The sequence below is a fragment of the Euphorbia lathyris genome, chromosome 3 (assembly GCF_963576675.1).
Source record: "Euphorbia lathyris chromosome 3, ddEupLath1.1, whole genome shotgun sequence".
NCBI lineage: Eukaryota > Viridiplantae > Streptophyta > Magnoliopsida > Malpighiales > Euphorbiaceae > Euphorbia > Euphorbia lathyris.
The window spans coordinates 77,528,588-77,554,656 of NC_088912.1; positions in this window are offsets into that span (position 1 = coordinate 77,528,588).

The following is a 26,069-nucleotide window of genomic DNA, read 5'->3' on the forward strand; positions in this document are numbered from 1 at the left end:
ACCAAAACTATTCGAAATAAGCCAAGGTCTTGATAAGTAAGCACCATAAGCTTTCGAAATCGTTTTTGTGCCGCTCTCAAAATAAAAAGAAAAAGAAAAACAAATTAAAGAGAAAAAGGCATTCTCAAGCTCCACCTGAGCAATTTCGAGTTATATTTTACGAACTCGCCAAGGCCAAAATAAAAACACGGTGCGATCATCAAAATAGTGTTTTAACTCGAGTTTCTAAAAATTAACCACTAAAAAGCCACCCACATTACAACCCCCCTCCGGGTTCATTTTTAATATTGCCTAGACCATAACATAAGAGGAAAAACCCGGATAAAAATGCAAACTCAAAGTGACTTCGAGTAAGTGCAAAGGAGAGTGCAAAAACACCAACCCACCAAAATTTGAGCATAAGAGTGAAATTCCTTGGTGAGGTACTTTCGGGTTCTCAAAAGATAATCAACCCCCGTTAATATTGCCTATTAAATTTGATCATGGAGGTTTCAAACAAGTTTTGGTCACTCATTTGTTTGCGTAGGTACTTGCCGAAAACTTTGCATAAAACTTTAGCTTCGGAATCACGCACTTGGTAAAACCAACCGACGGTTTGTTTCTTAATAATCTCAATCCCTTGTCTTTCGACTACGTGTAGTGTGACCGACCCATGAAATACTTAGACTACGTGGTTCCTAGTCAAGGCGTGTCTAATGCTTGGGACCAAAAATTAGGGCCCGTAAGTTTCGTGGTTTGTCAATTCCTACGGTTTCCGGAGCGTCACTTCCGGTAAGGCAAAACCTATATGAATCCCTAAAGATAGCCCGAATGGCGTCGGAAATCACGTTCTCCTACACAATAATCAATTACGAGTATCAAAACAAGTAGCAAACATCAACACATATATAGAAAAAGAGATTATTAATCATGAATTATAAATATGGAGAATGAAAATATGAAATACAACCAAGCCTAGTACATAGGAAGAGTACAAGCTAATTAGCAAGTGAAAAGGGAAGAATCCACCCTCGGAACTAGCTAACCGGACTCAAGGCCGTCTCTTAGGACTTGGAGGTGGAGCTTTCGAGCTTGGTGAACGGAGATGGAACGGAACTTTGACGGAATGCCGGAATCAACGAACAAGCTCTCAAGGCGGAAGAGTTTTGCTATGAAAAATAAAATCTCAAACTATATAACAAGAACTTAAACTATATTAACAATTGTATATCAAAAGCTTGGGGTCCTTAAATGAGTGCTAGTCACTCCTATTTATACACATCAAGCTAGGGGTAGAGTTGTAATTTCACAAGATACAAGCATGGAGGAACATGATTTTCTGCAGATTTCCCATGACACGCCTCGCGTATGGTGGGTGACGCCCCACGTATTTGCCCATTCCGTCACAAATCTCCTGCATGTGGACCAAATCCACATCTTGTTTTCTCAACCACGCCCCGCGTAGACTGGGACGCGCCTCGCGTGTTTGAGTTTCTGAGATTTTATTGCTTGAATTGGGTCTTTTACGCACCGCGTAGCTGAAGCACGCCTCGCGTAAATAAGTCTCTGAGTCTTTTAGGTCGAAGAACTTCCTTACACGCCCCGCGTGTAAGGTGGGACGCCCCGCGTAGGAGCAGTTGACTCTGGGAGACCATGCAGTCTGACTTTTAGGATTAGGCTTATCATTTCTGACATATGTCATACGCCTCGCGTGGAGGTTGATACGCCCCGCGTATCAGTGAGTAGATCCCACGTGGTGCCTGTGGATTGAACAATTATTTCTGACCAAGTGTTCCACGCCCCGTGTGAAGGGTGATACGCCCCGCGTATGTCGGTGGATTTTCGCTCCTTGCTCGTACCTGAAATACAATTCTCGAGAGCCGAGTGATGCTCGTAAAGTATATAGCATTTAATAGGACAAGTGTATCCTATCGCAACAAGTAATATTGTGCTAAGCACGAGATCGAACCACAAAGACTATTCGTTACAACTAGCAAATCTACCTAGAATGATCTAATTGTTTAGAGGGTTGGATAAAGATTTGGGTTTTTAATAACTAACTAATTGAATTAAAGGAAATAAACATAACAAAACAAAGTGAACAATTGACAGGGTAGAAGGTGAATTGACGGATGGCACAATATAGGTTGAGGATTCCTTTGATTAAATCCTAGGTGTGGGTTTAGGGAGTTCAGATTTGTGTTTTACCAATGATTGAAGGTAATTGTCCTAAGTGAAAGACAAATTTGTACGAGATTTGTCTAACCTATTCACATGCATTCGGGTGACGGCTTGATTAGGCATATACCCTAGGTCATGCAAAGCATTAGGTTTATTGACAACTAAGGCTAAAGCCGTACCCCAGCCACAAAGCCTCATTCCTAGTGGTCTCTAGCGAAGTCAGATTTACACAAGTTCAGTATAGACGATTCCGTGGTCAGGTTCTCATCTATCTATAATCCTATTTAATGTCAGGGTCACAGGCATTAAGCACATTATATACATAAACAGGCTAGTTGATCATTATCAATGTTCATTCTAGCATAAATCCTGTTCCTAACAATATCTAGGCATTAAGTATGCATAAACTGATCAATCAAAGGTCCTAGATCCCTAATCATACATATTCATATAATCAATTTCATCCTCATCCCAAATTGGATGGGGATTAATTCATAGACAAATTAATCATAGCAATAGGCATATAAGAATAATGGAAAAAGCTTCAATTAAATATAATCGCAAAAGATAAAAGGGAAAGAGATAGAAATCCAAAACCCGTTTTGCTGATTCCAATTACAGAAATAGAAGACGAGGAACTTCTCCCATCAATTGTTCTTGAAAGAAATAAAAACAGGAAATAAATCTAACCTAGAAAGCAGGAAAATCTAATCTAAAAAGAAATAAAACTACATTATGGAGGAGAGAAAGCCCTAGCGGCTCTCCGATTTATTCGTTGGCTAATCCCCCCTCAAGGATTAGGTTTAGCTCCCTATTTATAGAGTTAGGGAGGAAACCCTAATGCCTCAGGGGTAAAAATGGCATTTACAAAGTGTTAAATGAGCTTTTAGGGCCTTGATCCGCGAATTTCAGCAAAGGGGAAGGCGCAGGCGCGCCTTCCCCCGCCTCGTCTCATCGAGACGAGGGCCTGTCTCGACGAGACAGGTGATGTCTCGCCGAGACAGGTCCTATTTGAGGAACTGTGGCTCCGGTGTTTATCTGTTTAGGTCTCTGGGCTTCCGAAAAGTGCTCTAATGGTCCCTGACGAATCCCAAAAGTGCTCTGATGGTCCCTGAATGATCCGGAAATGCTCCAATAGGCTTGGGTCTGGTTCGGAAATGCACGAAAGGTCCCTGAAAATTCCTGAAAACACCGAAAATGCCATAAATAAAGGAAAATACTAAATTTAACTAAAAAGTAATAAAACGATATTGAAATTAAATAGAAACAAAGGGAAAACAAACTAAATTAATCCTAAAAACCCTATATAAATGGGAGCTATCAGCCGAGTTAGCTTGGCGTTTTATTTTCTAAATTAATCAAAAATAAGGAAAATTAACCGAAAGTACGGAATTTATTTTTATTTCATTATTTTATTAAAACACTCTATTTTTGCAATTAAACTTATTTATTTCATCTAAAATTAAACCGTAAATCACGCTAAAAGATAGGGACGAAACGCCCCTATCAAACCTACTCGGACTTTAAAGTTTTACTTGTCCTCAAGTAAAAGAAATCGAAAGACAAGGGATTGAGATTATTAAAAAACAAACCGTCGGTTGGTTTTACCAAGTGCGTGATTCCGAAGCTAAAGTTTTATGCAAAGTTTTCGGCAAGTACCTACGCAAACAAATGAGTGACCAAAACTTGTTTGAAACCTCCATTATCAAATTTAATAGGCAATATTAACGGGGGTTGATTATCTTTTGAGAACCCGAAAGTACCTCACCAAGGGATTTCACTCTTACGCTCAAATTTTGGTGGGTTGGTGTTTTTGCACTCTCCTTTGCACTTACTCGAAGTCACTTTGAGTTTGCATTTTTATCCGGGTTTTTCCTCCTATGTTATGGTCTAGGCAATATTAAAAATGAACCCGGAGGGGGGTTGTAATGTGGGTGGCTTTTTAGTGGTTAATTTTTAGAAACTCGAGTTCAAACACCATTTTGATGATCGCACCGTGTTTTTATTTTGGCCTTGGCGAGTTCGTAAAATATAACTCGAAATTGCTCGGGTGGAGCTTGAGAATGCCTTTTTCTCTTTATTGTGTTTTTCTTTTTCTTTTTATTTTGAGAGCGGCACAAAAATGATTTCGAAAGCTTATGGTGCTTACTTATCAAGGCCTTGGCTTATTTCGGATAGTTTTGTTGCAATTTGATTTTATTGGTATTTAAACAAGAGGAAAAGGGGTTAAATGTTAAAAGGGTACTAACAACAAAAAGTCGGTTAATAGGCTCGAGGGGGTTTCCTAAGGGTTAATGAAAAAGAGAAAAATAAGTTAAGAAAATAATTAGACTAAGTGGGTTCGTTTTATCATCTATTGCTATTTTAACTAAAATAAGTGTACTTAACCCGGTTTTAGGTGCAAACTCTATGAATCGAGTGAAGTCAAAGCTCTCGAAAAATTGTGAAAGAAATAGACTTCTCGTGCGAACTCTTTTAGGCTCAAAAATATCTCACAAAATTTCGGGTTAAATTGTGTACGTTCAAGTTCTCGTCAAATTTTCAACTATCCCGTTTTTATTGCCTTTTTAAATTTCATTATAGAGATAGCCTTTGGGTTAGGACTCAATGCTTTTGTTTAGTAAGAACCTAGGCTTTGCATAAATTCTAACACTTCAGAATTAAGACTAAAATTTCTTACTAAAACCGATCCTTTGTGTTAACGTTTTTTCACTTAAGAACAAATAACAGAACTTTTAATTAATTTCCGAGGTAGGTAGTGTGTCGGAAAAAAATTAAGAATCAATAAATTAGCTTAATTATTTGATGTTTATTTGATTTTTATTTTGGTTTTTGTTAGTGCAAAATAAACGGTGAGTGCGGGGTTGCACTGCCCTCCGTGTTATTAAAATGACGTCTATTCCAAGGACGTCGCAAAAAGAAAAACAAAAACAAAAATAAGGATGGAATATAAAAGGGACCCTTGAAGGTCAGGTCCTACGCGAGGCGTGCCCTGGGGGGCGCCCCGCGTAGGAGGTGCGTTTTAAGCCAATTTTGGCCAGAGACTTAGATACACGGGGCGCACTAAGAGGGGCGCCCCGCGTGGCCATGCATTTGAACTTAGTAAAAAGATCAGAAACTTGGCTACGTGAGGCGCACTGGTACGTACGCTTCACGTGAAATGGCAAAACAGTGTCAGAGACTCGGCTACGTGGGGCGTGATGGTGTGTACGCCCCGCGTAAGAAATTTGGATTAGTATGAGATTTGTTTTTTTCGTTGATTTTAATTTAAGAAGATAGTGCCTATGAAGAAAAGAACAAACAGATATGATACATATATACAAAGGGTTTGAGAAATCCAAACCGGGGCTACGTTTAGAGTCGAAGTAGCTCGACTTTCTCAGGCGGCGGCTTACTGCAGGTTGTCCGAGTTAGAACTCGACGGGTCCGAACTTCTACTGTTTAGGAGCGTTATTGCCTGTCCGGACTCTCTATTTTTGCCCCGCGGGTTTTGCTCGATGTTTGCCGGAAGAGTTCCTAACAGCCTTTCCTGTTGCTGACGATTCAAATGGGCTACCTGGCGCCTAAGGTACCTGCAAAACACCTCACTATCGGCAAGAGGAGTTAAGATATCTTTTAACAAGGACGTTACTGACTGGCCATTCACATTATCGGCTAGTGGAGTCTTCCGATTACCGGGCATGGTTTGTGATTGCCCTAACCCATTTTCCCGATATTCTTGATCAAAGTCGGATGGGGGCCTCAATACATTATTATTATTGCCATACGACAAGTTAGGGTGTTGGTACCGAGGCCTCCATCCGCTGTTATTATTATTGTGGTGGTGTGAGTAGGAGTTCAGGTTAGGATTGTACCTTTGATTGCCTCCTATATAACTTACATTTTCGGTGTCGCCGGCGAAAGGGCTACCGGCTTGGCAATTAAGTCCGTCATGATCTCCACCACAATGATTGCACATCAGGACCTGTGCAACTTTGCTAAGGCTCAACTGGGCTATCAAAGCGTCACGTTTTTTATTCATTTCTGCCATGGAATTTTTCGGAGCCTCTTTCTCCATGGCGAACGTTTGATGTCGTGAAGGTCCGGCAACCCCATCTTCTTGCCACTGTACGCTTTTCCTTGCGAGCTCGTGGATGAGCTCATATGCTTCACTGGCCGACTTCCTAAACAGGTCCCCACTTGCTGTGAAATCCACGGTGGCACGATTAGTGGGTGTTAATCCGTGATAAAAAGTGCTTACCAAATCGTGCTTGGGGATATCGTGGTGTGGGAAGCTTCGAAGCAACTTCCGGAATCTTGCCCAAGCCACATGAAGGGCTTCGTGTTCGAGCTGCCGAAAGGTAGTGATGTTGTTCCTCAACTTAACCGTTTTGGAGGGCGGGAAGTAGTAAGAAAGGAACTCCTTCTCAAGTTCCACCCATAATGTAATCGAACCCGCCTCCAACGAGTGCAACCACTCCAACGCTTGTCCTATCAAAGAGAAAGGAAACAACTTTAGTCGGACGGCCTCAACCGGTACACCGTTTTGCCGAGAAGTTTCGGCACACATAAGAAATTTATGTAAATGTTCGTTAGGGTTTTCATGAGGTTCTCCTCCGAACTGGCCAAGTTGTTGGATGAGTTGGATCATGCTAGTCTTGATTTCCTATGTGTTGGCCGGGATGGTGGGGGCAACGATTCCGTTGCGATTTTAAGGACGGTGCGGAGCAAAAATCTCCATCATCGAGCGCATGTCATTGCCTCCACCATTGTGGTTGTTGTTCACGGGTTGCACCAGCGGCCTTTGGTTGACCTCGGGTTGGTTAGCTTCATTGTTGAGGTTTGCCATTTTCTCTCTCCGAATCATACAATGAGTACGTTCAATTTCAAGATTAATAGGAACGAGAGTATCACTCCGGGATCGGGTGTGCATAAAATAAATAAATGAAACAAATTATAAACAAGAAAAAAAATGTTGTTAGTAAGAAGTATATAAAAAAAGTATATATAGACAATTTATACAAAAATAATGCTTAGACTAACAATAAAACGTTTTTGTCTAATATTGCAAGAAATTATAAATCCCCGGCAACGGCGCCAAAAACTTGATGGGTAGCGTATGGGTAGAGCTTCTTAAAACGACGAAATGTATATTATGATAAGTGCGTTATGACTATGGATGTGATCTTCCTAAATGCTCTATCTCTACTAGACGCCACTACTTATGGGCAAGTGTACCCCGTCGTAGCAAATAATAATCCGGTTAAGACCGGGTATCGAATCCACGGGATTTATAACTACAAGTATTAAACGACTCGGTTTTATATGTTATCTAAGCGGTGAATACTTTGAGTTGATTCGAGGAACAACTACAAACTACTCCTAACTACGGGTGAGACAAATTTATATAACAAAACTCTACGAAATGATACGGATGGTGATAAGTTATAAATATGACAAACAATGACTCCTAATATATATACGGTTAATGATTTACCCTTGCAATGACGACTACGTGTAGTGTGACCGACCCGTGAAGTACTTAGACTACGTGGTTCCTAGTCAAGGCGTGTCTAATGCTTGGGACAAGAAATTAGGGCCCGTAAGTTCCGTGGTTTGTCAATTCCTATGGTTTCCGGAGCATCACTTCCGGTAAGGCAACACCTATATGAATCCCTAAAGATAGCCCGAATGGCATCAGAAATCGCATTCTCCTACATAATAATCAATTACGAGTATCAAAACAAGTAGCAAACATCAACACATATATAGAAAAAGAGATTATTAATCATGAATTATAAATATGGAGAATGAAAATATGAAATACAACCAAGCCTAGTACATAGGAAGAGTACAAGCTAATTAGCAAGTGAAAAGGGAAGAATCCACCCTCAGAACTAGCTAACCGGACTCAAGGCCGTCTCTTAGGACTTAGAGGTGGAGCTTTCGAGCTTGGTGAACGGAGATGGAACGGAACTTTGACGGAATGCCGGAATCAACGAACAAGCTCTCAAGGTGGAAGAGTTTTGCTATGAAAAATAAAATCTCAAACTATATAACAAGAACTTAAACTATATTAACAATTGTATATCAAAAGCTTGGGGTCCTTAAATGAGTGCTAGTCACTCCTATTTATACACATCAAGCTAGGGGTAGAGTTGTAATTTCATAAGATACAAGCATGGAGGAACATGATTTTCTGCAGATTTCCCATGACACGCCTCGCGTATGGTGGGTGACGCCCCGCGTATTTGCCCATTCCGTCAGAAATCTCCTGCATGTGGACCAAATCCAGATTTTGTTGTCTCAACCATGCCCCGCGTAGACTGGGATGCGCCTCACGTGTTTGAGTTTCTGAGATTTTATTGCTTGAATTGGGTCTTTTACGCACCACGTAGCTGAAGCACGCCTCGCGTAAATAAGTCTCTGAGTCTTTTAGGTCAAAGAACTTCCTTACACGCCCCGCGTAGGAGCAGTTGACTCTGGGAGACCATGCAGTCTGACTTTCAGGATTAGGCTTATCATTTCTGACATATGTCATACGCCTCGCATGGAGGTTGATACGCCCCGCGTATCGGTGAGTAGATCCCACGTGGTGTCTGTGGATTGAACAATTATTTCTGACCAAGTGTTCCACCCCCCGCGTGAAGGGTGATACGCCCCACGTATGTCGGTGGATTTTCGCTCCTTGCTCGTACCTGAAATACAATTCTCAAGAGCCGAGTTAGCTTGATGTTTTATTTTCTAAATTAATCAAAAATAAGAAAAATTAACCAAAAGTACGGAATTTATTTTTATTTCATTATTTTATTAAAACACTCTATTTTTGCAATTAAACTTATTTATTTCATCTAAAATTAAACCGTAAATCACGCTAAAAGATAGGGACGAAACACCCCTATCAATACTCAATCTGAATAAACAGGAAATGGACACTGACCTAGTGAAGACAAACGAGATTCTGCATTGTACTCAATCTACCCTTAAGCAGGTTCGGCATACCAATGTTCAACGTCAACAATATGACACTGCCCTGCTCAAGATGTTTCATCAATCATATGCCGGAATGACAGAATCTATCACTTGGATCGGGAAATCTCAAGAGTATCTCTTAAGTATGCTCAGTGCCAACATTAAGATCCCCGCTTCCACTATGGCCGATGGCATGGCAGTCTTCGATGGTCTTCGGGAAAGTACGAGTCAACTTCAAATGTACTCATCCAAATTGTCTCATGCTGCTCAACAGGGAATCTTCTTTCCTCCTCCTCCCAATCCCGATGTTGGCAAAACGGGGGAGAAAAAACGCTCTGCTGGAACTCAGCAGAGAATGGGGGAGATAACTCAGCCTGCCGCCGGAACTCAGCAGAAGCATGGTTCAACTTCTGCTGACCCAAGAAATCCAAGTCAGCAACAAAGACCTGCCAAGGGCAAAGGCAAATCTCACCAAGTTCAAGTCAACATTAAGAAATAGATTAGAAATAGTCTTAGACTTGTAACTTCATATGTGGCATGTCCTATTTTGTTGCTGACTATCTATATAAGCATCTTTTTATTTAAACTGACTTATCTATATGCGATGCTTACTTATTATGCGTATATGCTGATCTGTCATACTTAGCTATCCATTGAACAACAAATTAAAACTTGCGAACATAAGGGAAATACAAGTAAAAATATACTCAGCACACATAACTCTGATACCTATATGATAACTCTGATACCTATGTGCAACACTGAGTAACAACTATATGTTCTAAGTATTGACCTTCTTCTGAAAGCTGACCTAGGCTCATCTGAATTAGATCTTGGAAGGTCTAGAATTGAACTAAGTCAGTAAAGGAATGTATTAATTTCACTCGATTAAATCTTAGAAGGTTTAGAGTTAAATTAAATCAATAGATGCAAACCTTACAGGGGAGAAACTTCAGAAGAATAAAAGATAAATCAATCATGGGGAACGTCGATGCTGAGTTCCACAATTAAATATTTTTGCCAACATCAAAATGGGGGAGTTTGTTGAAACACCTTTCCACATGATTTTGATTTGACAAAATTATTTAAGTTAATCCATGATTAAGACAATTAAATTTAAGTGCTTTGATTTAATTGTACTAATGTGTTTGTTCAATGTTGAGTATAATCATAAATGAGAAAAGAAATAAAAAGTAAGACATGACGAAGTCAGCATGAGGCACAAAAGTTGAGTAGAGTACGACTCAGCATAATAGAAGAAAAGTCATCTTCAGAACAAACACTTGAAGATGAAGCTGGCCGAAGAAGCTGAGTAGAATGTGACTCAGTCTCGTCAGAAACAAAGATCAAAGGCAACGTCTATTAAAGTCAAGCTGAGTATTCATCAGAAAAGCGCCAATGATCCGTTTACTAAAAGACAAGAACCGACAGAGATCTGCGCCAATTCAGAAGCTTTGGAATTACGCAAGGATACAGTTTTGAGACGCATGGGTCAACTGGCCTCTGGCTAAAAGACGAAACTGGCGCTAGAAGACGAATCTGGCGGAAGAAGACAAGCCTGACGCCTGCTAAATTCAGACGATAGGATTGGCCCGCAAAACTGTATGCTGACCAGTGAATGACGCAAGAAGACCGTTTGAATTCAACGGATACATCCGAATTCAAATGATTGCAGCCTCAGAATTCACTATAAAAGGACAAGCTCTTCACTTGGATCCTTTGCCGAAAAACAAAAGAGAAAAGCATACATACAAGCACATACAAACAAGAAAAAGCAATCTTACACCCAAATCTTATTTCTGTGTAAAAGTCTAGATTGAATTTGTATTCATCTAAAGTGTTCTTCATCTAGAAAGAACATATTTGTATCAATTGTAAAAGTTGAGAGAGTGGTGATGAGTACTCGGTTTTAGTACTCAGCGGTAGAGAAAATCTAAGTGTTCGGTTATAGCGCTTAGTGAGGTTGAGTAGATGAATAGAGGACGGTACTCTTGCATACTCAACTGCTTTGTAAACGGTTTGTGCTCTACCTTTAAAGAGCTCAGTAATGGATTGAAAAAGCCCAGAAGAATTCTGGGGACTGGACGTAGGCGTTGAGGCCGAACTAGGATAAGTCTGCTGAGTAATTTCTAACTCTTTCTCTCAATATATATATGTATGTGTTGCTTGCTTAAATTACTCAGGATATAAATTGTATAAGCTGACACTGAGTAATCAGATTGCTGAGTTGGAAGCTGACCTGAGTGTTAATTCCCAACTCACAAGTAAAATGGTTCTAGTCAGCTTCTGACTAAAGCTGTCTTACATCTCTCTCGGCCGTGCTGACCAAAACTGAGTTAAGTAATTTAAAGAATAGATTAAGTCAGCATAATTAAGCGAAAAAGTTAAATTAGTTCCTAACCCCCCCTTGGAACTAATTACACGGGACCAACAAGATTGTCCTTACCTCTCTGCCCAATAGGTGTCAGACGTCTCAAGGGTCTCAAACCATTTCAAGTCTGGATATTGATGGCGTGGCGCCTAGTAGTATAATGTGGGACAATGGAATGTGTAGATGGTATATGGGTGATGATAAATGTGATGTGTGCGTTGATGGAAAACTCTACTAGACGCTACTACGTAGGGGCAAGTGTACCCCATCGTATCAAGTAATAATCCGGTTAAGACCGGGTATCGAATCCACGGGATTTATATCTACAAGTATTAAACTACTCGGTTCTATTCGTTATCTAGGCAGTGAATACTTTAGGTTGGTTTGGGTGACAAGTACAAACTACTCCTAAACTACGGTGAGACAGACTTGTATAACTGAACTCTACGGACTATGATAAGTTATAATTATAATAAGCAAAGACTCCGAACATATACGATTGATATTTTACTCTTGCAAAGACGACTATGTGTAGACAGACCGCACCATGAAGTACTTAGACGACGTGGTTCCTAGTCAAAGCGTGTCTAATGCTAGGGATCAAAAACTAGGGCCCATAAGTTCCGTGGCTTGTCAATTCCTACGGTTTCCGGAATGTTACTCCCGGTAGGGCAGCATCTATATGAATCCCTAAAGATAACCCGTCCCTACGGGTTGCTGGAAATCGTGTCTCCCCTACACAATAATCAATTAAGAAAATCAAAACAAGTAGCAAACATCAATACATATAAAGAAACGGGAATTGCAAATCATATATTATAAATATGGAATGAAAAGAATATGAGTACCAAGCCTAGTACATAGGAAGAGTGCAAGCTAATTAGCAAGTAAAAGGGAAGAATCGGCCCTTAGAACTAGCTAACCGGACTCAAGGCTGTCACTTAGGTATTGGAGGTAGAACTTCTCGAGCTTGGTGGAAGAGGATGGAACGGAACTTTGACGGGATGGCGGAACAAGTGAACAAGCTCTCAAAGTGGTAGAGTTTAGCTATACAAAAATCTGAATGCTGAAATGAGTAATAATCACTCTTATTTATACACATCAAGCTCGGGGGTAGAATCGTAATTACACAAGTTACAAATAAGAATTCACACTATTTTTGCAGGTTTCACAAGGTACACCCCGCGTGGAAGGTGGTACGCTCCACGTATCTGCAAACTTAACCCATTCCGTTGATAATTTCTTCCACATGGACCAGATTTAGACTTGTTGACTAAACTACGCCCCGCGTATACTGAGGTACGCCCCGCGTGGTTGAGCTCCTGGAACTCAATTGCCTGAATTATACCTTGGACGCCCCGCGTAGACTGGTTTACACCCCGCGTAGTTGGGTTCCTGGAACTTTTGTCTTCAATTCACACTAGAGACGCCCCGCGTACTATGTCTTACGCCCCGCGTGGTAGGTATTGACCAAGTGGGAATGCGCAATTGACTGCCGTGTGTTGAGGGGAAGTGGCTACGCCCCGCGTGCCATGTTTTGCGCCCCGCGTATCCGTGAATTAGTTCTTGATTGTTTTCTTCTTTGTACCTGAAAAATACGATCTTCGAGAACCGAGTTAGCTTGACGTTTATTTTTCTGAAATTAATCAAAACTAAGGAAATCAACTGAAAACATAAAATTTATTTTTATTTTGTACTTTATTCGAAAACACACTATTTTTGTAATTAAACTTACTTATTAAGCTTGAAATTATGCCGTAAATCACGCTAAAAGATAGGGACAAAATGCCCCTATCAGATATAGATATGATAATCCTCCCAACTCTTTGATAGTATTTGCATCGACTTTAATTTTCCAAGTCTCGCATAACACAATATCTTTATAATCAAGCCGATCAATCCATTCTTGGGGTTTGTTTTTTACTCCAATAAGAACACTCCGATGGATCTTCTTCACACCCTTAGTCCTCTTGTCCGAATAAGTGAAAGGTGAAATCATGTATTGTGAAGGTTTCCTTTCTCGGGCCCCTTCAATGGGCTTTCCACCTTTTCCCCTTACTTGGAACTGTTCAATCTCATCCTAAATATTTTAAGGGAATCAATACACAAAATGCCAATACACAATCAACCAAAATAGTTTAAGGAGATCGATACACAAAATGTCAAAATCCTATAAGTAAATTATGTACCTGCACAACTATGGATTTTGTAGCATCAGCACTACTCCTCTTGTTTTGTTGCTTTGAGGTATCCTACTGTCAACATATAATCAACGAAAAAAAATTTAAGACGTAATCAATGAAAATAGTTTAAGTCATAACTAATATTCAACATACCGAAAGCACAACTATGGATTTTATTACATCATCACTACTTGGATTCATTTGTTGCTCTGAAGTATCATACTGTCAAAACATAATAAATAAAAATAGTTTAACTCATCTATTTTTCATTAAAAAAAAGGTATTCAACATTTTAAGTCATCTACCATCATGGGAGTCTTTTTTGCTCCTCGGTGTTATAATCAACTTGATATACCTCATGTTGAGAATTTTCCTGTTCTATAGTTTCTTCTCTCCACTCCTCCTTTCGCTCTTCCATCCGCTCTTCCCTCATCTCTGCCATATCTCTTACGCTCCTCCCTTAACACTGCCATCTCTCTCTCTCTCTCTCTCTCCTATGCTCCTCCCTCACCACCGCAATCTCTCTCATATGCTCATCCCTCAACTCTACCATCTTTTCCATCAACACTGGCACAACCTCCGTCGTAAACTTCAACTTCAACTTCAGTATATGACTCTGTATCATTGCCCTTTTATCTTCTTCCATCTTTGATTCTGCTTCCTCACCTACATCTTCATTCTCCTCAAACCGCTTTTCATTTCTCCTCCTCATCCTCTACATACAATTCTTGTCCTTCCACTTCTTGTTCTTCCTCTTCCTCTTCCTCTCCCCCTCCTCCTCTATTTACATCATCTTCTTCACGGTCGTATACTTCTCAAATAAGATCTTAAGATCTATATCATGACCATCGATATAGTCTTGGAGTGACTTATACCAGACACATTTTTTTAATTACCTCAACCACAAGTGCAGCTTGTGGAGTTTCAGATGACTGAAAAACACAAAACCAATAAACACAAAACTAACATCTAAATAAACACATATGTCAAAAACCATATTAGGTACAGTAAAAACGTCCAATGCTTCTTTAAATGTTGGTTTTTTTGAAGTTATCCATCTACTTAAGCATGCGAGTACGCCACTTTCTCTTTTCAGATAGAATCTAAAAGGCATCTTCTATATCTCGAGTATCTAAACCTGTAAAAAAGTTCAATTCAATTCAAATGCGTTCATACAACGGAAATCTAAAATAAATCAAATAAAAATATATACGAAGCATACCTGAAATGTTTGTGCTAGACCAACTAGCTAATATGGCATGACGATGTTGTTCTTAACCTTATTGAATTTCTTGAACTTGTCCTTTCTGGTCGAACCAGTTATAGCCCTTTGCATATGTCTCCTCCCAAGCAAGTACACCCCATGGAAACTCAACAAAAAGTTTTGAAAGTCAGTGAGGTCGATGATGTTGTTATCAATCGAATGATGTGTATCAGTAGTGAATAGGAGATTATGTATAACATACAACATCGCCATGAAGACCGCATCACTGTCTTCTTCGTCGTGCCAATCTGTGTTGTTGAAAGCTTCATATATGTTCTTGTGTGTTAAGCTCGGACTTCCTCCGAAGTGCATATTTCTTAATCTGTTCGTCTTTTTTAACTTACTTATCCTCAGCAAAATTTGTGTCGAATCACCAAACTTTAACCTGATGATCATTCCGAACTCAAAATCACCAAATTTGAGTTCAACTCCTTTGATGTTGAACCACATCTTTCTATGTTTTGGGTTCGGTAGAGTAATCTCTCTAGTAATGACCCCATAACATAAGGAGTGTATAACGTACAAGCAGATTTTCCAAACATCAACATTTAGTTAATTTCCTTTTTACTTTTTTCATCACATCGGTGTCAGCCCTCACTGTTATTGATGTCTTCGTATTCAAGCTGAAAGGGTATTTGAATTTGATGTCGTTCACACTATCATCAGAAGATACTTTCTTCCTCTTCTTTGAATTCTTCTTAGCATCACCAACCTTCATAAAATGGAGCTAATTTTAGGGAAATAATAAAAGGAAACCACTTTGAAGTGCGAAATAAATCATGTGTATTATAGTTCGCAATTAAGTGAAATACGTGATTTTTTTTAATTTACCTTTCAATTAACTCCCTCTAACCTCCTCCCAAACAAAAGTCTGAGGGTTTGATGTATCTAAATGAAAGATTATATGATGAGGACATCTCCAACCCAAAGCTAGGCTAGGAAGTAACTCACGTGGAGCGTGGGCCTATTGCGAGAAAGGGAGGAGAACCACTCTTGGATAACCGAGCTTAGGGAGCGACTCACGCGGAGCGTGGGTTATATCACGCGGAGCGTGGAAGTGCTAATCAAGGAGGAGGGGAGGAAGAATGCCAATAATAGACGAGGAAGACTAGGGGAGCCATTCCGTGGAGTGTTGATCCCCACTCGGAGCACCAGCAAGTGACGCGGAGCGTGTGACCGCTTAAGAAAACTTCCTTCTCAAGTTCTTAAGGAAGGGGACAAAGGCTGAACCTCACTAATTTATTATTTTGCCATTATGCTCTATTTACCCTATTGACAGTTGTGCTTTGAATCCATATTTCACCCCTAGGGCTGCCTTTTTCATTGTAACCATAGTTTGTCCTTTTTAATCTTTTATATCTTCTATTGGAGGTAGGTATAAAAGCCTCCTATTTTGTAATGAAGAATAACTTTTGATATTACAAATTTTTAGTCTCTATTGAGAGCTTGAATATATCCAATTTGAGATTATTTATCATTCAAGTTTAGGTTAAGAATATTGTATTTTTTGTTGGTTTATGATTAAAACCTTCCGATGGATTTAATCCATATCATTATAAAAGTATGATGATAATAATAGGAAATGGAAGAAAGAGGAAGAGGGAAATGTGTAATGAAAGGAGATGAGTTGACATGTGAAATGGATATAAATGGTAAATGGTGGGTGTATGATGTAATTCTAATGTCAAGCGTAGGGACAGATAAGGTGTTAGCTCAACCTTGTCGTTTGATGTGTCTGTCTCTGTCTTTGTCTTTCTCTTTCATGCACCCACAACACAACACAATAATCCTCTCATTATTCTTCTTTTCTCATTTATCATCCTTTCTTATACAGATCTTATTTTATTAGATCAAACTAATTGATTTCAAATTTGTTATACATTTTTTACTTAATTTCCCTCTTAATTAATTTTTTTTATGTAAAATGTGAAAATCTAACTTAAGCAGCTACAGACTTTATAATTTTAGGTGGTATTTAAAACTTCATCTATTCAAATAGATTTAAGCCTAACAATGAAGAAATTTGCTCTTCTTTATCTATGTTTTTTAATTTTGTTTTGCTTTAATTGAAAGATAAATTCATTTTTTATTGAATAAATTTTTTATTGATAGATTATACTAGCTTTGATAGTTTCTTCTTTATTTATACTTTTTTGTTTTTTTATGTGTGGTTCTCATCGTTCTGTCAAAAACAGTTTCAAGCATTATTTACTATTGCTCTATCCCGATCTATGATACTGAAGATACAAATTCAAAATTCTCTGTTGTACTTCTGGATTGTAATTTTTTAATTATTTATATCAAAATGTACTATTTTTTATGTAAATAAAACAATTATCTTTCTTCTCAATTTACATTAAATCTTTCCTACCTTAATTACAATACAATTTATAAAAGACAAAAAAGCTACATTTATTCATGAATTTTAAGCATGTATTAATATGACATGATTAAGGGGGTGTTTGGTAGCTGCTTTTCGACCTCCTGTTTGCCTTTTCACTTTGAAAATGAGAGTTTAAGGTGTTTGATTAGACACCTCCTGTTTGCCTTTTGTAGCCGAAAAATAGCTTTTTATAAAAGCAGGGAATCCCTGCTTTTTGGAACAGCAGCCTTTTCAAACAGCAAACAACAAACCGTAACAGGAAACAGCAAACAGCAACAACAAACAACAGATAAAACAAACGGACCCTAATTCTTTATTGCTATATAACAACGAAAAATCACATTTAGATGAATTGAAATAAGTATAAAAAAAAAAAATAAGTATCACTTTAATCGCATTTGGAAGTTAATAGGTGATTTTAATCAAATTCAATAGATTAATATATGACCTTAAATAAATTCAAGAAGTCAATATATCAGCAAGTTTAGAAAAGTAATACGAAAATTTTAAAGTTCAAAGAGTTAATGGTTATTTTGGTAAATTAAGGAGCTCATCACCTATTTAGCCAAACAAAAATTTGCACCAATTGAATGTATAAAAATACAATTTGAATCATAATAAAAAGAAAATTGAAGACAAAATTTGATTTAACTTTCATAATAGGGTAATTAATTTATCAGTCCCTATATTTTGACAAAACATACTGTTTAGTCATTGTATTTTTAAAAACACACGGTACGGTCCCTTACCTTTTTCTCATTGAACTGTTTAGTACTTCCGTCTGTTTGTTAGATTTTTTACCGTTTATGAATTCAGAAATGACTAAATTACCCTTTACTATTTATCAGTCAAAAGCAATTCACACCTCTATGTCTTTCTCTCACAACTCACGCTCACAAAAAAAAAGGATTGAATCCCTAACCCATAATTGCAGGAATTTTCACATGCACTTTAATGACCAAGTGAATTTGTCCATTCACCGTTAGATATAAGCTTATTAAATCTAAACCTCATGATGCTTTGAATCTCCACCTTAGGATTCTAATAAGCCTAGATCTAACGGTGAATGAGAAAATTCTACATGCTTATGAAGGTGCATGCTTACTCTTCCTGTTTGATTTAAAGGTAGAAATCGACTCAAATCTCTTTCGCTTACTCTTCCTATTAGAATTGAAGGTGAAAATCATCTTACTCTTAATGGTGAGTTTAATTTCCTCTATATTCTCAACTCATGTTTACTGTCAACTGCTTCAGTGATGACAAAAGATGTTTCTGCTAATCCAAATTGACTAACTGAATCTTCATAAGAATCTAACGGCAGAGACTAAACAGTTTACCGAGAAAAACGTTAGGCACTAAACAGTTTATTGAGAAAAAGGTTAGGGACCTTACCGTGTGTTTTTGAAAATACAAAAACTAAATAGTGTATTTTATCAAAATATAAAAACTAATAAATAAATTACCATTTATAATATTATTTGGAGTTGCGAGAAATTAAAGCATGAGTGTCTTGAATAAATTAAAAGGAGAAGTTTGAACACAATAATTAAAATGTAACATGATTAATTATATCAAAATCTATTAAGGGAGAAATACGAATGATGTTCCTTATAGTTCCAAGGTCGCTTCTCAAGTAATCATTCCAAAGGGGAATCATATTATTATTTTCCTCCCAATTTCTTCAAATTAACATGGAATAGAAAAGAAGGTCAATAAGAGGGATGAAATGGAACTTTGTAGCATATGCAATTGAATAATCATTTTTTTTTTTTATGAAGGAGAATACTGCTGTTTGCAGTGAAAATGACTACCGCAGTGAATAATTAACTGAAGATTTAACATCTTCGCCAATTCTGACACTTTAAAATAACTTAATTACCATATTTTAGATATATTAATTTACATATACATCTTGAAAGAAAAAATAGAAAACTTTTCAGTTTTTTCACTCAGGTTAAGAAGTTTTTTTCGACACTTAGTCGGAAAATAAAGGGTGTTACTATTTATCGTCCCTAAATTATTTATCACCACTCCCTTTTTGACATTTTCACCCTTTTCATAATTTTGAACCAAAACTGAAAATCTCCTGTCTCCCGAGCAAGAAATTGAAATTCTAAAAAAATGAACCCGAGAACTCTGAAAATGGACGATTCGAACACGAGGTAACAAATCGACCCGAGAACTACTGAAATTAACAAAAATTTTGAAAAATTCTTTTTTTTTTCCAGATGCTTTTACCCTGGGCGGGTGAAGATCCCGCCTGCCCTTAGGGCATGCGGGTGGATGATCCGCCTCCCTTTATGGGGGAGCCGAAACCTACTTTTTTGCACGTTTTATATCGTTTGAGGTGCATTTTTAACAAGTCTTATGAATTTCATTTATTTTCAGGATCCATTAGAAGATTGGATTGCCGACGGGATCGATTACAGTAGCCGTTTCATTACTGACACCCTTTTCCCGACAAGTTCTAAAGCTATTGCATGGGCTAAAAACGTTACAATTCATAATGGTTTCGAGCTTATAATTTCTTCGCACAAACTCAAAAGAAAGCAAAACCTTTTGAGATGTTCACGTGGTGAACGATATAGAGGAGTTACGAAAATTGTTGAAGAGGCTTTAAGAAGGAAAAGTAAGACTAAAGCGTGTGGTTGTAAATTTCAGCTTAAAGTCGTACAATTTCAAGACTTTTCCGATTGGGGGATACTGGTTAAGGAAGGGATAAATGGTATGCACAATCATGCAATGACTGTTTATCTAGAGGGATACCGACAGACAAGCAAACTCAGTCCCGTATCTAAAAAAAATTGTATGTGACATGAGTTCGGCTCAAGAAAAGCCGTGTGCTATTTTGGCATCAATTCAAGAAAAGAATCCAGCAGACAACCTAACAATAAAACATGTGTGCAATTACAGGGATCAGTTGAGGAAAGATGTGTTTGAGGGTAGAGACATGGTTAGTCAATTCTTCCATCTAGCTATCGAGAACAGGTATGTTCATTCGACGCTTGCTGATCCGGAGTCTAGTGTGTTGACAAATATGTTTATCTACTCCATACGTATTAGTAATTTGTCTAATTGAGTTGCGTTCTTATTTACTTGACTATATTTCAAAACTTACGTTGATTGATACAAATTTAACATCAAAACAATAATCAGGCACTTCGGTAACTCAATATAGGCTTTGTTCCAATTTCGGTCCCCCATAGGGTGCCCGAACTATAATTTAAAAAAAAAAAAAATTAATTTGGCCTCCCTTTAGGGGGGTGCGTGAAACACCTGCTTACCCTAAGGGTGGGCGGGTTAGGCGGTGTGTTTCACCCGCCTAGGCAAAACGCGACGGGTTCCGTCTCCGATTCTGGAGACAGAACTCGTGTTTTCGATTCAATTTTTGAAAAAAATACTTACCCAATGGATGATTAGTCATTTTCCTTTATCATGTTGGTCAGCCATGAATGTTGTTCAGGTTTGTGAGTTTGGAAGGGATTAGAGAGAAAATTTCAGTTTTGGAATCAAAAAATAAAAGGGGCAAAAATGTCGCAGAGAGGGAGGTCATAAGTAATTTTGGGGCTGTATTTAGCAATCCACAAAATAAACTAGTTTTTTTTTTTTTTTTTACTTTTTTTTATTGAATAATTTTTTTGATCGATCTACTATTATAGTAGGTTTGATAGTTTTATTTTATTTAGTTTTTTTTTGTTGTTTCTCATATTTTGTAAATAAAGACCCAACTCACCCAAAAATATACCTCAAATGTTGAGAATTTCCTCACATATTTAAAGAGTCATATAGCTTTTCAATTTAGCAATGTGAGATGTTTAACACATTTCTCCTTACAACTTGTTTGGATGAAGGTATTTTAAAGTAAGTGAGGGTAGCTAATCTTGTTTGTTTTGAGGTGTAATTGAATGTAATAGTAAGTGAGGGTAGGTGAGGTGAAATTTGGCTGATTTTCTTACACCCCAAATTGGAGGGTAGAGAGGTGACAAATTTTTCTTTTTCAAAATTACCCTCTATATTTTATTTTAAAATAAGACATTGTTTGGATATAAAAGTAATTTTGTATATAACTTACCTTAACTTACTTTACCTTACCATCAAACCAAACACAATTACATTATTAAACCATCACTTACCTTACCTTCTATCCAAACACAACAAATTATTTCATTCACTTCACTTACCTTACCCTACCTTACCTTACTTTAAAATATCCCCATCCAAACAAGGCCTTAAATGCATGGTCGTGGTTTCTTTCTATATGAATGGTTGTGGTCTCTCTCATTATATGAGTTGTTTCTTTCATGAAAAGACATAAATTTTTTGTCTACTATTACATATATCTTAAAATAATTATGATATCAATGATTGAGGGCCCGTTGGTTCACCTGTTCTCGTTTGTTGTTTGCTAATATGTAATAGATATTAGTCGATTTTTCTGCTAAAATTAGATGTTTCAAAATTTTACCAAACACTTTTTTTTATCTCATATTTAATTTAGGGTAATTAATTTATTAGTCTCTATATTTTAACAAAACACACTGTTTAGTCCCTTATTTTCAAAAACACATGGTAAGGTCCCTAACATTTTTCTCAGTAAACTGTTTAGTCCTTCGGTTTGTTTGTTAGATTTTTTACCGTTTATGACTTCGGAAATGACTAAATTACCATTTACTATTTACCTTCAAACTTCAGAAGAGGAAACCCAATTTAGAAGAAGCTATTTGTATGGAGAACAAGAAAAAAAACAGACACAATGCTTACGAATTTGAACGATTAAGAAAAAAATCGAGAAGAATAACACTCAAATTTGATTTCAGAATCATTAGAATTTAAAGGAAAGGAAAATAAAGGAAAAGAAGAACGCAAATCCAAATTGACTAACAGAATTTTCATGAGAGTCTAACGGCAGGGACTAAACAGTTCACCGAGAAAAACGTTAGGGACTAAACAGTTCATGGAGAAAAAGGTTAGAGACTTTACTGTGTGTTTTTTAAAATACAGGGACTAAATAATGTGTTTTATCAAAATATAGGGACTAATAAATTAATTACTCATTAATTTATCTTCTGCTTATAATTAAAAGGTAAAAATTAGTTTCGAAAAATATAAACAAATGGACACTGAATTTATGTCGAAAAAAATTAGCTATAATTATAGTTGTACAAGGATAAAGTAATTTGGAATTGTTACGACTAATTATATTAGAATTTAAAAGGCAAGACAATATGTTTCACAAATATTAACAATGTAACAAACATCCTTATCAGATCTCATTGAAAGACCATGAAATTATTCATAGAAAAAAGACTGTAAAATCGATTTTCGGTGGAGTGCATCTTTAATCGTTGTGCCAAAAGCAGTTTTAAGCCATATTTTTCTATTATTGCTTTATCATGATATATGATACTGAAGCTGCATATTCAAACTCCTTTGATGTACTTCTTAATTGTAATTTTTTGGCTTAATACAAGAGTACTTCTGATAGACTCAACTATGTAAATGTGAAAGTGAGCCGCTTCCTATGAGTTTAGGAAAAAAAAAACTCTAGAGTAGTCATTGTACCGAGATAGACGTGTATGACCATAAGCGCATGATCCCCTTAAACTATAAAAAGGTTTGACGTGGTACAATGTAAGAAATAGAGTCCACAACTAGGAGTCACTTTAGTATAACACAAGAGTTCAAATCGAAATATACTTTTGTTTAATCCCGACCTTGTATTATTGTTCAGTAAAATGTTTTTAAAAATTCAAGTGAGAGATTGTTGGGCTAGGCCCAAGTATATGAATGTTTCATTGAGACCAAGAGCTTTTATGACTTGCTTGAGCGTATAGAAATGGACTGTTGTCTCATATTGGAAAGTTGGCACTTGTAAGTGCAAAGAGTTGTTACACTTTTGGAATTGCCCCAAGGAGTATCTTTTTGTAAAAGCGTGATGACCTACATGATATTTGACCATAACATGCGCGCGCCACCGCCGATTGGGTTGGGTTAGTGTGAACGCAATATTTTTTAGAGAATTTTTCTGTTATTGATTAATTAAAATTTTTGAAAATTATTTTTAATTAAATAATTAATTTCTCAACAGATAGTTTATCAAGCTGATTTGGTCTCAACTGACAATCATGTTTTTGATTTTGCTTCCTTATTTTCGTCCACTCAGACCAATTATTATAATCTTCTTTAGTCATTTCTTTGTTCCAAATATTGAAGTGAACAATTTTTCTAAGTGTACGTAGTAGACCGATTCTGAACTGTACAATATAGAGTATCGTATTTGTTGTGTGACTGAGTTGTTTTATCCTGTATACGACCAATATTTCTGAATGATTGCACAATCCAAAAGCAATATCACGAACTTTTTAAACAGAGCGATTCCATCCACGATTCATCTCATATTACTGTACTTGGTAACTTTATTTCTTCTCTAGTCTAAATTCAACATCTTATTATACCAAAATTTATTTGACCAGTACTGTGTTTATATAGCTATTAATTAATTAATGTGAAATCAAAAGAAAGTTTGACAGATGTCAGTATATCAATCTTAAAGAAAAATGTCAGCAACTAAATTGATTTGTAATCCTTATAATTTGCAGGAATCAATCGGCCTATTTATCTCTAACTAGAATTTGATTACAAATAATTAAGTGGCAAGGCAAGTCACAATTTCATGACAAGTTTTTCCCAAATCATAAAATTAATCAAAACTTCCCCAAATATAAAAATTTAGATTTACCGCTCAATTGATACATCTCTATAAATATAATAATATTTTAAATATTTGAATTAATTTGTCAAATATTAATAATTTTTTAAAAGAAAAAATTATAAAATTGGATCAAATGGGAGACCCATTTACATATTTAACCCATTTATTAAACCTACTACATATATAGACTGTTTTTGTATAATTTTCTCATAATACCCCTAACCTTTCCTCTTTCTCCTTCTTCTTGGTCACGCGAACGGTTGGTTGTTATTCCATTAATGATTCCCAGACTTTTGATCTTCCTATCTTCCTTTAAATTGCACAAAATCTGCACAATGTATTTCTCTTCTTTCTCTCTTCATCTCTTGATTCTTCATATTCCTAGAAAACGAAGCTATGGTTCTTCATCTTCCTGTTCCTGCTTGTTGCTTGGTTTCTTTCTTTTTGTTACCATAAAAAAATGGTTATTCTACGTTATTTCCATCGTTTTTCCCAGTTTATCATATTGTTATTGTCGTTTTTAAGGGTGAAAGACGCGAAAAATGTAAATATCTACGGTTTTCTCTGCGTTTTTCCATAAAATCACTTCGAGTAGTCGATGATTTCGCAAAGATCTGCGATGAGAAAGAGCCTGAAACGTGACGATCTACTTAGCGAATCCATTATTTCGCGAAGTCTGCGAGTAGAAAAGTTCATGATTTCACTCGCAGACTTCGCGAAAGCATCGATATACGATGTAGATCGTCACGTTTCAGACCTCGCAGACTTCGCGAAAACATCGATTCACTAAGTAAAATCATCATATTTCCTGCACATTTACATTTGCATGCTTCGCTAATCCTCATTTCGCGAAGCCAAATCATCATTTTTCCTGCCTAACACGATTAATTTTTCCTGAAGGTGGTTGAATACATAACATCCCTTTCTGAAAGGCGGCGTATTAGGGTGTAGAGGAGATGACTTTCCTTCCTGTATAGAGATTAACTTCCCTCAAGATTGGCACATTTACTTTAAAATGATTCGTTAGGAGAGATTGTGCCAATCTTGGTGTGCACCATGAGAAACGTCCATCCGAAAAAGTCTGGACTTCCATTTCTCATCTCAAAAAGTATGGACTTCCTGTAAAGAGAAAAATTTCCATCCAGATTCGTCACATTCACTTTGAAAGGATTTGTTAGGAGTTTATTGTGGCAATCTTGTTGTAAATTTTAATAATGTTATGATTTTAATGTTGTTATTGTGGCAATCTTGTTGTAAATTTTGATAATGTTATGATTTTAATGTTAGAATCCGTTGTTGTTTGTCATTTTTTGTTATATACCACTTAAAGAATTTTGTTAAAAACACAATCAGACTTCGCATATGCTAATTAAAATCATCAACTAAACCAAACATTAGCTTCGCAGGCTTCGCATATACTAGAATCTGCGAAGTCAGACGAGAGGGAGACAACTGCGCCGTAAAATTACAAACATATTGAGGGTATTATGAGAAAGTCACATAAAAACAGTCTAGATATGTAGTAAGTTAGTAAATAGATTAAATATATAAATAGGTCTTCCATTTGATCCAATTTTATAATTTTCCAAAGGGTAAATTCCAAAAAAAAACCCTGTGGTTTGATGTTGTTCCAAAAAAACCCTTGTGGTTTGTTTTTATAAAAAAAAAGGACCGTGGTTTCACCGTTACCCGAAAAACGGAAAATCGTTTAACACCGTTAAAATTACTGACGTGGCAAGGGGTAGAGTTGGAATTTTTTTTTTTAATTTTTTTAATTTTTCTTTCTTTCTTCTTCTTCTTCTTCTTCTTCTTCTTCTTCTTCTTCTTCTTCTTCTTCTTCTTCTTCTTTTTTCTTCTTCTTCCTCTCTCTCTCTTCTTCTTCTTTTTTTTCTTCTTTTTTTTATTTTCCAGAATTCTGGAATTTTTTTTTTCTTTTTCTTCTTCTTCTTCCTCTCCTCTTCTTCTTCTTCTTCTTCTTCTTCTTCTTCTTCTTCTTTTTTCTTCTTCTTCCTCTCTCTCTTCTTCTTCTTTTTTTCATCTTTTTT